The sequence below is a fragment of the Macrobrachium nipponense genome, chromosome 17 (genome assembly GCF_015104395.2).
Source record: "Macrobrachium nipponense isolate FS-2020 chromosome 17, ASM1510439v2, whole genome shotgun sequence".
NCBI classification, from domain to species: domain Eukaryota; kingdom Metazoa; phylum Arthropoda; class Malacostraca; order Decapoda; family Palaemonidae; genus Macrobrachium; species Macrobrachium nipponense.
In genome coordinates, this window is record NC_087210.1 from 84,322,216 (window position 1) to 84,335,978 (window position 13,763).

The 13,763-nt window shown below is 37.9% G+C and overlaps 1 pseudogene; it reads left to right on the forward strand.

The window, feature by feature from the left end:
• The first annotated feature begins 11,703 nt into the window (after positions 1-11,703).
• LOC135195974 (ribosome-releasing factor 2, mitochondrial-like) overlaps positions 11,704-13,763 on the forward strand; it is a 35,086-nt pseudogene continuing 33,026 nt past the window's right edge.

Below are 13,763 nucleotides of genomic sequence, written 5' to 3' on the forward strand. Positions count from 1 at the left end.
TTTATATATTTTTTTCTTTCTTTCTTTTTCATGAGTGAGATTTCTTCTCTCTGTATTTCCCTTTACCTTGGTTACTCCGTAATATAATAATAATAATAATAATAATAATAATAATAATATAGTGAAGGAGACCCTCTTTCAAACAAAGTTTATTGAACGGATATTGCTGCATCAGCTGCATTCAACTTATAAATAGTCTTCTCTATTTTTCTAACAATAGCTTTCTCTCTGCTACTACAACTGGCGAGTATTGCGCCGATATTACTCATCAGGAGGAGTCAATTTCGGGGATATTGCTTAATATTTATTTATTTGTCACAGTACATGAACAAATAAAAAATACAATTCGATCTAGTGGCCAACGTTTCTCTCGGTATCATCCGAGCATGATCACGGCAGTGGATCGGAGTAGACTGTAGGTGTTGTTGTTGTTGTTGTGGAGTATTAAGCTGGCTTTATGCCAGCACGGGCTTTAGCTAATGTAGCAGCCCGTAGGTCATTTGAATTATTTTTTAGATGCATTGGTGATTTAAGGATATGAGGCGATCTTTTTATTTATGATTTCTATGGAATGTGCAGGTGGAATGGTATGGTTTTCAAAGGTGAAAGGAAAAGTGAATAGGCAAGGTTACAAACCCCTTTAAACCCTAAGGTACCCATTAGTAGAAGATAAAGATCGATAGTAGCGAGTCCTGGCGAGTCAGAGATAGCCAGTAATGAAATCGAAAAATTTATAGTCGTAGAAAAACGGAAAAAAAAAAGCGCAACTCTATGGAGTTCAAGTACCATATTTCACTTTACGAGAAAAAAAAAACAGAGAGCGTCGATCGTTAGCAATAGGGAACGACGAAGGAAAAACGAAATATTATCAGTTTTAGAAACAGGATAACAAAAATAAGCGACAGCTTAAGCGGTAGTTAGAGTGACAGTTGAAATATTCGGTCGTTAGACGTGAGGCGGCCGAAAAACGGAGGGGAAAGGAGGATTGTTAGTAGAAAAAAAGCAGTTAATGCTATAAACAGCACTTTTCACGTAGCTGCGATCTTTATGTTTGAGATCTGTATCTGAAATCTTCTAACAGGAGGTCATCTGGGAGACTGATCTCTAGGTCCAACAGAGCGTGGACGAGCTCAGAGAAGAAAGCTGATGACCACTGTCACTGTCGTTATTGGAGATGGCATCATATTTAAAAATGCCTCAAACTCCTCGTAGGTCAGCAGGAACTTCCTGATCTGATATTCTCCTACGAGGAAGTATTCGTTACCGACGTTTGCCGTCTATTTTCTTGTTTGCAGGTCTGAGTTTCGCTGTTTTGCTTAGCTACAAACTCCTCTGTTTGTGTTCCTGCTTCTTTAAACAAAACAGGAGCTACAGTCGGTGTCTCGGTCTGCATTTCTTCTTCAACTGCGTCTTCTGTCTGGGTTCCTGCTTCGGCACGAGCAGGAATCGACGTCTTCGGCGATGCAGAGGTTAGGGGGGTAACCTGAGGGGTTGGGGGAGTAGGGGGAGGAGGTAGAGGGGCGGGAGTTTGGCGATACGGAGAGGATGAGGGGGCGGGTGGGGATATAGTGCCGGGATGGAGGAGGTTGGGAGGAAGGTTGGGTGGTTTGTGGTACAGGAGGTAGGTTCGTTCTAGGATCGAACCTTGGGTTGCTGGGAGGTTTCCTGGTCGGTGATGGTAGCCGAGGTCTTGCAGGTGGAGGAGGGATGCCCTTCGCCTTCCAAATCCTCTGCAGTCTGACTGGGCATCCCTTAAACCAAGCATGATGTTGCTGGCTGCAGTTAGGGCATCGGGCAACTGTGTGGCCCTTTTTCCTTGTACTTTTTCAAGCACACTTCTGTTTCATGCTTTGCACTACACACTCCGCGAAAGATGGTTATTCTGCTTTTACACTCGTTCTTGTGATGTCCAAACCTCTGACACTTGAAGCATCTCAGAGGCTCTGGTACGAAGGCTTCGGTCTCATATGTGCCTAGAATTCCAAGGCGACCCTGGCCGGAATTTGGCCCTTGAAAAGTAGCTTCGATCTTGAGAGTCTCCTGTCCATCTTTGGCAGTACATCTCTTGGCTTCCATGATGTTGGGAACCTCGAGAACTCTATCGATCGTGATGTATTTGGGGACTTTACAAATCATCCCCTTGTTAATTTTTGTAGCAGGATCAAGTAGCAGGCATAGGTTGTCCTTCTGAGTAGTTCAACAGCTTTCTGGTCCTTGGGAGTAATTATAAACTCCCCCCTTAAATTTGGTCCTAGCTGTGAGTTTGCAGCAGGATATTTTTTCTCAAGGGCCCTGACTGCAGCATAAGAAGTCTGGCCCTCGATAACAAGCTTTGTTTGAACTTGGGAAGTGCCGGAAATTCTGTAAAACTGGCCGTATTCGGTGCTGATGTCGTAGGGAGCTGGTTGTTGTCTGTCGAAATCGGTAAAATCTTCTTCTGTTTCTTCTTCTTCTTCTTTCTTACGGTGGCGAAGCCTTGCTCGTCCTCCAAGGGCGGGTCCTCCCTGGGAGTACCGGGCGAAAGGGGTCTCTTAGAGGCCATACTTTTCAAAATTATAGTTGAAAATGACGAGAGTTACGTAACGCGCCTGTGCACGAAAATACGTAACCTGTAGGTGTTGTCAAGATCTACTCAATATATAGCGGCAGGTCAGTCCAGGGGGTCAACCGCGAGCTGCGTTTTCAATTGGTTGGCTGGTGGCGCAATGCGCTCCAGCTATTGGTTTGAAAGAAGTTTTCTTCAAGACGCTTCTCGTCGTTGAAGGTTGCGCTGTTGCAGCCTAGCTGATCGTCGAGGCTGGGGCAAGACTTCCCCGGCGCTGTGTCACGACGGCTCGCGTTGTCATTGGCTGATGGGCTGCTTGTCTCATCTGGTATTCTTTGATCGGGAGTGTCGTTCGGTCTGGTATTATTTGTGCTATTATTTATGCACATAGGTCTCCTTAGGTGGTGGTGGGGAGGAAGAGGACTTCCTGCGTCGTATTCAAGTTGAATGCAGCTGATGCAGCAATATCTTTCAATAATAATAATAATAATAATAATAATAATAATAATAATAATAATAATTCCAGAGTCTCAAGTCACCGACCCCTTTAGTTGGGTGTTCCATATGAGTAGGGTCAATCTTCTGAATAATAATAATAATAATAATAATAATAATAATAATAATAATAATAATAATAATAATAATAATAATAATAATAATAATAATAATAATAATTCTAGAGTTTCAAGTCAACGGCCCCTTAATTAGGTGTTCCGTATGATTAGGATTCATTTTAGGAATAATAATAAAAAAAAATAATAATAATGATAATTCTAAAGTTAGAGAAATCTCTATTGTAAGCCTTCCCTACGGATAAGATTGCCCTCAACAGCTTTCCTTTTTTGATTGAAAAAAGGGGGGCTGTGGGGGGAGGGGCGGTTTGTTTTTTAGTATCTTTTAAGTTATGGGAAGTTTAATTTTCCTTTTGTGGATCAATTTGAGGGCTGGTAATGTCGCTAGGTGGCTCTGTGCCTGACCGTGCGTGTTATTATGTATGTATATATATATATATATATATATATATATATATATATATATATATATATATATATATATGATATATATATATATCTATATATATATGTATAACATATATATATATATATATATATATATATATATATATATATATATATATATATATATAAAATGGTAGATCCACAGGCCAATTCCTATATCCTCTTGCACGGTTACCGACCAGAATAAAATAATAATAATAATAATAACAACAACAACAACAATAATAATAATAATAATAATAATAATAATAATAATAATAATAATAATAATAATAATAATAATAATAATAATAATAATGATAATAATAAGCAGGTGTATTCATTGGAATGAGTTCATTTATAAACTTGTTTTCCATGATAATCCTTTGAAATGGAGAAACAGATCCTCAGTTATGTATGGGTACATAATATATTCAAAGATAAATCTGGACAGAGAGCTTTTCGGAATCTGTAGTACGATTCCCCTTTTCAGTTGGGAATCGTAACAGATTCCCGAAAGCTCTCTGTACAGATTTATTTTTAGATATTATATTTGTACCCACACACGTAACTGGATTTGTGCCTCCATTCCGAGATTCGGCGACTTTTTTTTCAAAGTCGCTCTTCGCCCTCATTTGTATCAAAACGCGTCTTAACCTACTGGTTTTCGAAGGGCGTGGTCACTTCCTTTCCGGACTGAACGCCATTTTTTTTAATATTGCGTTATTTATCCTCTCTTTTCCTCACGATTTCTCAGGACCTGGGCTAGATACGCGCGTCGTTGCTCGTTATAAACTCGTCACAGATTTGCTCGGGGGTTATTTTTTGCAGTTCAACTAAACGGAAGTCTCCAAATTGACTAACTATAAGTGAAGAAGAAGAAACGGAAGACTACGCTGTCAGCGAGATCACTGGATAAAAAAAATGGCTGGAAGAATGTGTATCATTTATTCTCTTATTTGCGAAAGCGTAACTGTAGCAAAGTAGTTCCCATTTCGGCACTGATTCCTGTCATTCAGCATGTGGTAACAATGCGCTACTCTACCCGCGAGACGCTGCAATGCAGTGCGCAAGCGCCGGCCGGGGCCGTGCGATTGTCAGTCCCTTTTTAGGTTTAGGATAAAAATCGACTTTTCTCCGTTTTCTACGCAGCGACCGCACACGGTTGGGTAAAAGAGATGTAAAAGGATGGGATGAATGACTCATTTTATGTTTTTATTTCTTATTTGATTCAAAGGTTTTCGAAGCGAGGAACTGCAGCTAACTGCTGTCGTAAAATGTCAAATTGGCGCTGCTCTTCACTCCACATCCAAATTTGCGTTTGCATTGGTAATGGTACTGCTTCATTTTGAGGCGTGCGGGATGATTGTGCAAGTCATGCCACAAATTTTAAATTTCTCTCTCTCTCTCTCTCTCGATATATATGTACATATATATATATATATATATATTTATATATATATATATATATATATATATATATATATATATGTTTATATATAATGTATATATACAGTATATGTTTAATATATATATGATAAAGCATACATATATATATATATATATATATATATATATATATATATATAGATATATATATATATATATATATATATATATTCATAGTAATTTATATATACAGATATATGTTAATATATTATATGATAAATACATCATATATATATATATGATATATATATCTATATATATAATATTATATATATATATATATATTTATATATATATAGAATATATATTCATAAAATATACACATACATAATATAATATACGATTATTTATCTATATATATACATACATAGATATACTATATATGTATGTGTAGGTGTGTATATTAATCAAAGCAAATCACAATAAACAAGCGAGAACTCTTTATGATGGGACCATACTTCCCCCCCTTGAAGGTCTCCCCCCCCCACCCACCAACCCCCTTCCCCCACAACCCTTCACCTCACCAGACGCCGCCAGCCAGTTGTACGGGAGTCACATCCGCAGGCAAAACGTAATTACTGATTATTAAACATGACTTTTTTTTTATTTTAAGAACGAAACTGAAGCGGATGATTTCATGAACACCTGACAAACTTTCAGATCAATCCTTCCTTTCAAAGACCGTTAAAATCCCACTAGAAGACCCGCTGGTAATTATTTGCAGACAATATTTCGGACAGTTTTATGACTACCTATATGAGGCTTAATAACGAACGGTCTTTCATGCTGGCATCTTGTGCATGTGTGTGAGAGAGAGAGAATATTTGCATGACTGCTTGCTTGGGTGAATGAGTTATGGTTAAACTACACGTGGATGACCGACTAGCACGTTTGCAGATGTCATGTCTAATCTGCCTTCTGTGAAAGTGACGGATACGTATAATGTCTACTGAGTTTTATGTGCTACAGAGTAGTACGTGGGCTTCGGTCTATTTTTAGATTACTTAGCTAAAACGGTTTCACAGGAAAGAGTGCAGGAAATGTTGCTGGATTTCCTTTGCAGAAGGATTGATTAGATTAATTTCATATGGAACAAGCTCACAGTGCCACTGACTGGAATTCAACGCTCCCAAAGAACGTTGGTTTCAGCCTCCCACCGCTAAAGACCTCACAATGCATCAGTAACTGATCGTGACACAGAGCCCGGTGATTTTTCACCGTCCTGGGGAGGCGCGAACTCTAGACATTTGCGCGGCATGCCGCGACGCTAGCCACTATACCAGCTGATGGAAGCTATACTTAATTCCTCTCCGCATCCCTCGCCTAGAAGAAACACCAAATCAGTCTGGTTTCTCTCTTTTTTTCAGATTTCTTTTTTCGGAAAAAACTACCGCGATATGATTATTTTATGTCTAAAGAAATTACTCGTCGTCGCGAATGGAAGGTTCGGTATAAGAATTTGGGAAAAAAAGTAAAAATTGGTGCTACTCCCGCATCTTTTTAGAACGCAAGAAATACACAGCACTGGATTTTTATTATAGCAAAATTTCCCTGAATTGTTTTTTTGTCTCTTTTTTAGCCCCCTTGCCAGCAATTTCTATACATTGTCAGTTTGTCAGTGTGCTACGTGTGGCGCCGCTGTTCAGCTTCTCCAATTATCGGCGAAAAATGAAAAATATTTTCTAAAGTTGCGTATTAGTACGCGTCAATCTTCATTGTGACACGAAAATAGAATAGAATTCGGAACCCAACCTTTCATGGCCCATAGGCACCGAATTTATTGCCCTTGAAGTCTGTGGTCCAGTGACTTAACGACTGTGTCACAACCATCTGGACGAACTAACGAACGAATAAAATTAACGGCCTACAAGTAGTGGATTTTTTAAAATAAAACAAAGAAGAAGCGCGCATGTGTGCATGCGAGAGGAGGACGCGGGAAACGCAATGAAAACATTGCTCATGATCGTCTTTGGTGCGCTCGCAGGTTTTACTACCCTGAGCCAGCTCAACTGGCGGGTCTGACACGTGTCTCTATAAGTGTGTTCTGTTAAAGTCATGGAACTCTCCCGTTAGAGGACGAGCGAGAGTCAAACTACTAGAATGTGGCCCCTGGCGACAATCAAAGCTCTTCTTTTGCACCCGAGTCGTAATGATCAGCATGTTCGCGGCTGATGAGATGCAGCTCCTTCAGTAGAACGTTACAAACCACTCCGCCAATTGCCATTCTTGGAGGAATGATCTTGTCAATATTTTTAACGTTACGTTTTATATCTGGCTGATATAGTTTTCTGTAATTTTTCTTAAGTCTGTTCCTCGATGAAGAATGTCTCAACTAGGTAGAAAGCTGGTATAGTTGAATATGCAGAAAAAGGTTTTCGTTTTGTGCCGACCCTTTTAGTAAAGTAATCATTGAAATGGTACAACCTTTTCATAGTTGTTTTATGATTAATCTGTACTTTCACATGAAAAAGTAATTTTGGATCACCATCAAGTTAAAAAAAAAAAAAAAAAAAAAAACAATTATTGGGCTGTGGTCTTTTTCTACAATCAGGGGTTCGATTATACATTTGTCATTCACAGTTGTCATTCACATTAGTTCAATTGGAGGATGCAAGCTTATTCGGACCTTGGCTGATTCGGACCAGATTCGGACCTTAATCTTGGCTGATTCGGACCGTTTGCTAGACTGATTCGGACCCATACTAATAACTTTTATATTATAGCAATGGGTATTTCTATATAAGCATTCCGCAACGTTCGTCCCCGCGAATAACGAAAGCCACCAGGATTGGGGCGTCAAATGTATTTCGCCGTGTTTAGTACGAGCCCTGTGGGGGTTAATTACAGTCGTCCGAATAAATATTACTTAAAAATTCTTGTTCATGAGGTAAAACTGCATAGAAAAACTAGGCCAATCATATGAAGGTCCGAATAAGCCTGGATAAAGGTCCGAATGAGCCAGTACATTGTCCGAATAAGTCTGTTCCCATACCGATGTCCCTTGAGGTATATGATCGATCTGAGCTTAGGAAACTACGTATATAGTGATAAACTGATAAGGATGCCTTGCCTTGGGGTTCTCGAAAACTAATGGGCAGCAAGAGTTTCCTAGGCTAATAACAACTTGCTTCAGTCAAGTGGAAAAGAGAGAGAAAGATAGAATTGGGTACTGTGTGGTGTTAATGTATCATAAGCATATCGACCTCATTTATGGTTGTCTATCACAGAACCCTATTAAATCGAATTACTTTCGATCCATAACCCTTTATAATCAGTTTTAAGCTAGATCCAAGAACGGCGTATGTTTCAAAAGCTCAAGTAGTTGACTGATGGGATACGTTGTGGAAGAATGCGGTAAAGCCCCAGCAACGGTTGTTGTCCTGTCCTCTCCTCAAGAGAAGCTTCCTTTAGTGATAAGCAATAAGATGCATTAGTGGGGCTGCTGCAATCAATAAGATGCCTTAAGGGTGTGCAATCAAAAACTCGTAATATAGTATAACAAGCTAAGTAAGGATTATTTAAGATATGGAGTTAAAGCTGAATTTCGTTAAAGATTTTGAATCGGTGGATACTGGTATGATATGTTCTTCTGTGAATAAGAAAAATTTCTTCCAATATATCAAATTCTGTGCATGAATAGATAATGAGTTTTAATGTGCGATTAGATGAATAATGACAATTAACAGTTTTAGATAATCAACAGAAAATGCGAAGTATAGAAATTTAGTCAAAAGGCTACAGAACGACGCGTTATCGGAAATCTCAAAATATGACGTTAAATCTTCACAAAACCATGGTTATCTGAGAATGTGAAAACACCTTATTAATAAATATAGCTTGCGATCTCGAAAGAAATTGAGTTAAGTTCTTTAGTATTTTCAAATATTGCTTGAAAGAGGCGAGTATTTCGTAGTTCTCGTGTCGCGAAGATTAATTTGTACTGGATGAAATCTCGTGTACGGATTCAAATCTCGTGTACTGGATGAAATCTCGTGTACGGGTTCTCGTGTACTCTCGCAATAGCTCGCATCTCCCTACAAGGATATCTTGAGCATTTTTCAGCATCAGGAGACGATTAGCTAGATTGTGAGTTTTATTTTCTGGGAGACAGTATGCCCTACCGACGTCATACACTGCAAGTAAAGGTTCAAATGCATGACTTCCTATTAACTTTGTTATTAATATTGAAAGGCCAAACAGCAGACTTCCAGCTCAAGACTTGTAATTCATTTCCAGTATCGATTACGTGAGTAATATGCTAATAGGGAAGGTAATAAGGAAAAAACTTTCCTCTTGGATGGGTGCTGTCAGTGCACCCCATACCGTTCACTCTACGCATCACTTATGGTTCTTTGCAAGTGTCCCTTCTCTCCCAACTGCAACCCCATTCACTCCTTTTACTGATCCTTCGCTCATATTCTCTTTCTTCCATATTACTTACCACCCTCTCCTCGCGATTGTTTCCACATTATCTTCAGCGCTTAGTGACCTCATATGTCCCATCGCTTGGCTCAGAACGGTACGTAACGTCCCTTGGATTTGGACATGCCGTCCTGGCCCTCCTTTTATATTACCTTAATTTTTTTTCTAGACTTATATAGACTTGAAATGAATAAAAAGAGTTTTGAATCTGCTGCCTATTCTTTATAGTTACCTAAACTGACAAAGATTTTATACCGACATTTTACAATTTCGAAAAGAAAAGGTTTTTTATCTACAGTTTTCACTAAATATCTTTATTCATTTATTCCCTTTAGTAATACATTAGTGAAGATTTGAATACACGCTGGAACATAATAAGATTCCAACAATAACCTTGCGTCAGACTGTGTATATCTTATTCTTTCGAATTAGATAAGAAAGTGGTTACTTCTGTCGACGAAAATGAAAACGAGTGTGTTGTGAAATGCGAGTAGTAGCCTTAGCTAACTGAAACTAAAAGGAGAAAAATTAACGTGGAAGAAACTAGAGTAAATTGAGGAGATAAGTAAATGTGATCAGGGGTAAATACGAAAGGACACTGCAAAGTGGAAGATAGAATTCTGAATAAAAAATATCGTCTTGGAAGACCGTTTTCTGACAAAAACACAAAGTTTAAATGTTCAATTTTAGAAGAATGAATGAAGATAAAGTGCGGTTAAAAACAATCGAGCAAAAAGAGAAAGAAAATGTTAAAAGAAGAAGAGCCGTTATAGAGTCGGTACTTTTCTTAGTTGAACAGAAAAGTGACGTAATTCTTCTTCTTGAAATTGGTGGACTTTATTCTTGCGTGTTCAGGAATCAGGTGTGAAATCTTTAGCTAACTTGTCATTTTATCAAAGCACTTTTTAGTTATTGGCAGCAGTATTTTTATTTATGTTTGGTAATTGTAAGATAAATCTATTTAACGAGTAACATTTGGACCGGCCTGCTGTGTACTAACGTACTACTAGAATACCTATGACAGTATGACTGTATTTTCTCGTTAGGCAATAGGCTACCTAGCCTAGGATACCTGCTAGCTACTACTAGCCTATACCTACCTAGGCATGGAAGTAGCTAGATACCTAGTTATAGGCTAGCTACCTACTACTATTTTTCCAAAAGCTTATCGCGCCTTTTATGTATTTCTGGCCATTATGGTTTGTGCATACTGATCGATTTTGTGTATCGCCAGCCCCTTTTAGCTACCTACTACCTACTATAGTATATCCTACTAGGTATACCTATACTCTGTTTTTTTTTCCATCTGTCCATCTGCCAGTGGTGTTTTGTATGGTAACACTGCGTCCCGGGCTTTAGATAGTTACATTCAACGATTATAATAATATCCTGTTTCGAATATTAACGGTGTAATTCGCATACAGTAAATTATTAAAAACACTTTTCAGTTGCAAATGTACACCCAGATATCCTTTTATTTACCTAAAACGTACACATAGCGTAACTATATCTAAAGCCCAGGACTCAGTGTTACCATACAAAAACACCACAGGCGGATGGACAGATGAAGAAAAACAGAGTATACCTAGTAGGTTGGTAGGATCCCAGTGGGAATTGGTGAATTGCAGCAATGGGAATTTTTGAAAATTCGCAATCCAGATAGCTACTAGCTAGGTAGTATAGTAAGCAGCTGGAGGAATCAAAGGATCATGTTGATTAACTTTATAAAATTACGAAAACTAGCCTAGCTAGGTACTTGGTGGTGATGTCCAAACTGTAGAGCCCCCTAACTTAGCCAAGGGTGCCATTACTCACAGACCTGTCTTCTTTATATCAGCTGCTTGGTTTCCGCCAATCATCGATGGGAGTATTTACTGCCTTCTCATTATGTTTTTGTTTACAGTAATAGGGTAAAAAACTGAGGATGTCAACTACCAGAATTAGAAGAGGAAATTAGTATACCTTCTAGCTGTGTACCTTGCAACTTTAAGGTAAGGCATATGTGAGTACAGCACTAAGTTAGATACTGGTTGGGTAAAACGTTAAAATGAAGACTATACTACAGTACAAGCTCACCTAGCTCGGTAACCACCAGTTTATGTATGTACCAAGTAGGCACCTTAGTAGTAGTAAACTCTCCAATTGGGGATGAACATAAACATACGATGGTACCTAAGTATGTAGGGTAAAAAACCACATGGTACAGGGGTGGACCATGTACGATCAATGTGTACAACCCAAAAAAAAGAAAAAGTATACATTATAGGCTAACGCGTCCTGACATCAGAGATGGGCATCAGACACGACTTGTTATTGGTGAGGAACTCTACTCCGGTGTCAGGACGCGTTATAATGTACTTTTCTTGGGGTTTGTACACATTGAGTCGTACATGGTCCACCCCTTGTACCATGCGGTTTTTACCCTACATACTTAGGTACCATCGTATGTTTATGTTCCACTAAAGGTGCCTACTTGGTACATACATAAACTGGTGGTTACCGAGCTAGGTGAGCTTGTACTGTAGTATAGTCTTCATTTTAACGTTTTACCCAACCAGTATCTAACTTAGTGCTGTACTCACTATGCCTTAACTTAAACTTGCAAGGTACACAGCTAGAAGGTAGTACTAATTTCCTCTTCTCCAATTCTGGTAGTTGACATCCTCAGTTAATGAAACAATGTTTAGTGAATGAAAAGCAATCATTAGATGTGTAAAGAGTTGTTATGCAGATTGATTTTGCATACAAAAGACGTCACTTTTTACATTTGTCACTGAATTGTAATTACTAATGTAAAAGAATTGAGGTACTTACCTATATAGATACCTATATAGATGCCTGAAGTAATTAAACCCATTTTTCTTGAAAAGTACTATACTATTTTAAGCTGTGTGAAAATGAGCAAGTCATTGACATTGCATCTATAGCTAATTTTGTTGATACTATAATTAAATGTCTGGGAACTACAAAAAATTAATTCATTCCTACCAGCTCCTCATAGAATAAGAATAGTTCAAATATAGATTTAAAGCAACTCGCAACTCATATTTACTCAGGTTTGCAGGATTTTTGAAATACTTTTTTTTAAATATGTACAATATGATAACTGGTATATGAATAATGCAGATTTATTTCTTTACAGAAAAACCTGCCCATCTCCAGATGCATGTTGTGACCAGGCTGGATCCTTAATCTAATAAGAAACAGAAAAACTCAGTATCTTTTATTCACAATGGAAGAATTTCAAGATTTCAAGATCTCACAAGAAGATGCTTCTTGTGCACAGGAATTTCAAAGTATGTTTGTCACAGATTTCTATTAAAGAAAGTTGATATGATTTTTCATATAGTACAGTAAAAACATTTTGGAATCTTGGAGCTAGATAGTCAGAAGTTACTGTGACAATATCGTTGTCTTATCTTGAGGTGATTATAAATACAAAATGGTCGTTACCTTTCATTTCAAAAAGTTTGATGATTTGTCTTCAAGTAAAGGTATGTGATGTCATAAAGTTGCTGAAAAGTTTACTTTAGAAAACCAAGAAGCAATCTAGTGTGCTGCTGGATTTGAAACATGAAATTTTAGCCTGAAAACTGTTCCAGTTGTTCCACTATACCACTATAATCTGTATTACCTATCTTTTTCAGCCCAACAGTAACTGCAGATGCCAGTCAACCAGGTTCACCTGTGAAAGATGACTTGGAACACTTCCATAAGATTCGTAACATTGGAATTATGGCTCACATAGATGCAGGTATACTAATGAGTGATGCAGTTTTCATCTCACTTTTGTCTTTGCCATCTTGGTGGAGTGTAAAATCCAAATAGTAATTCACCATACAATTTGAAGTAATTACTCTTTCTATATTTTGATATGAAAAGAGGGCTGTCTGCATAAAACTAATGTTTGTTAATCCTTTAAAATTTTAGTGTTTTATGCATTTATTTTTTGTTGTCGAAATGTTGCCATGGCAATATTCTGGTGATGAGAGGTCAGGAATGTTTTACGGTTGAAAAAAAAATTAACAGGTAAGGTAATTTTGTAAATGAAAATAATCTGTGATAAGACCTAGAACCTGGTTCTATTAGTCCTGATAGTTTTTATAGTTTTATTTGTTCAGCCCTTTACCCTCAGGAGCTGGCTTTGTCTGTCCATCTGACAGACAAAGCCAGCTCAATAGTTTTCTTTTACAGAAAACTAAAAATCTCAAGATGTAGTATGAAGAGTAATGCCTAAATTAAAGTTTATTGCATTCATTTTATCAGTTGACACTTTGCTGTTTTGCTGCAACTTGGCTTGATGGATCAGTAACAAGTTCCAGTTGTTTATCTGTAACTCTATATGCAAT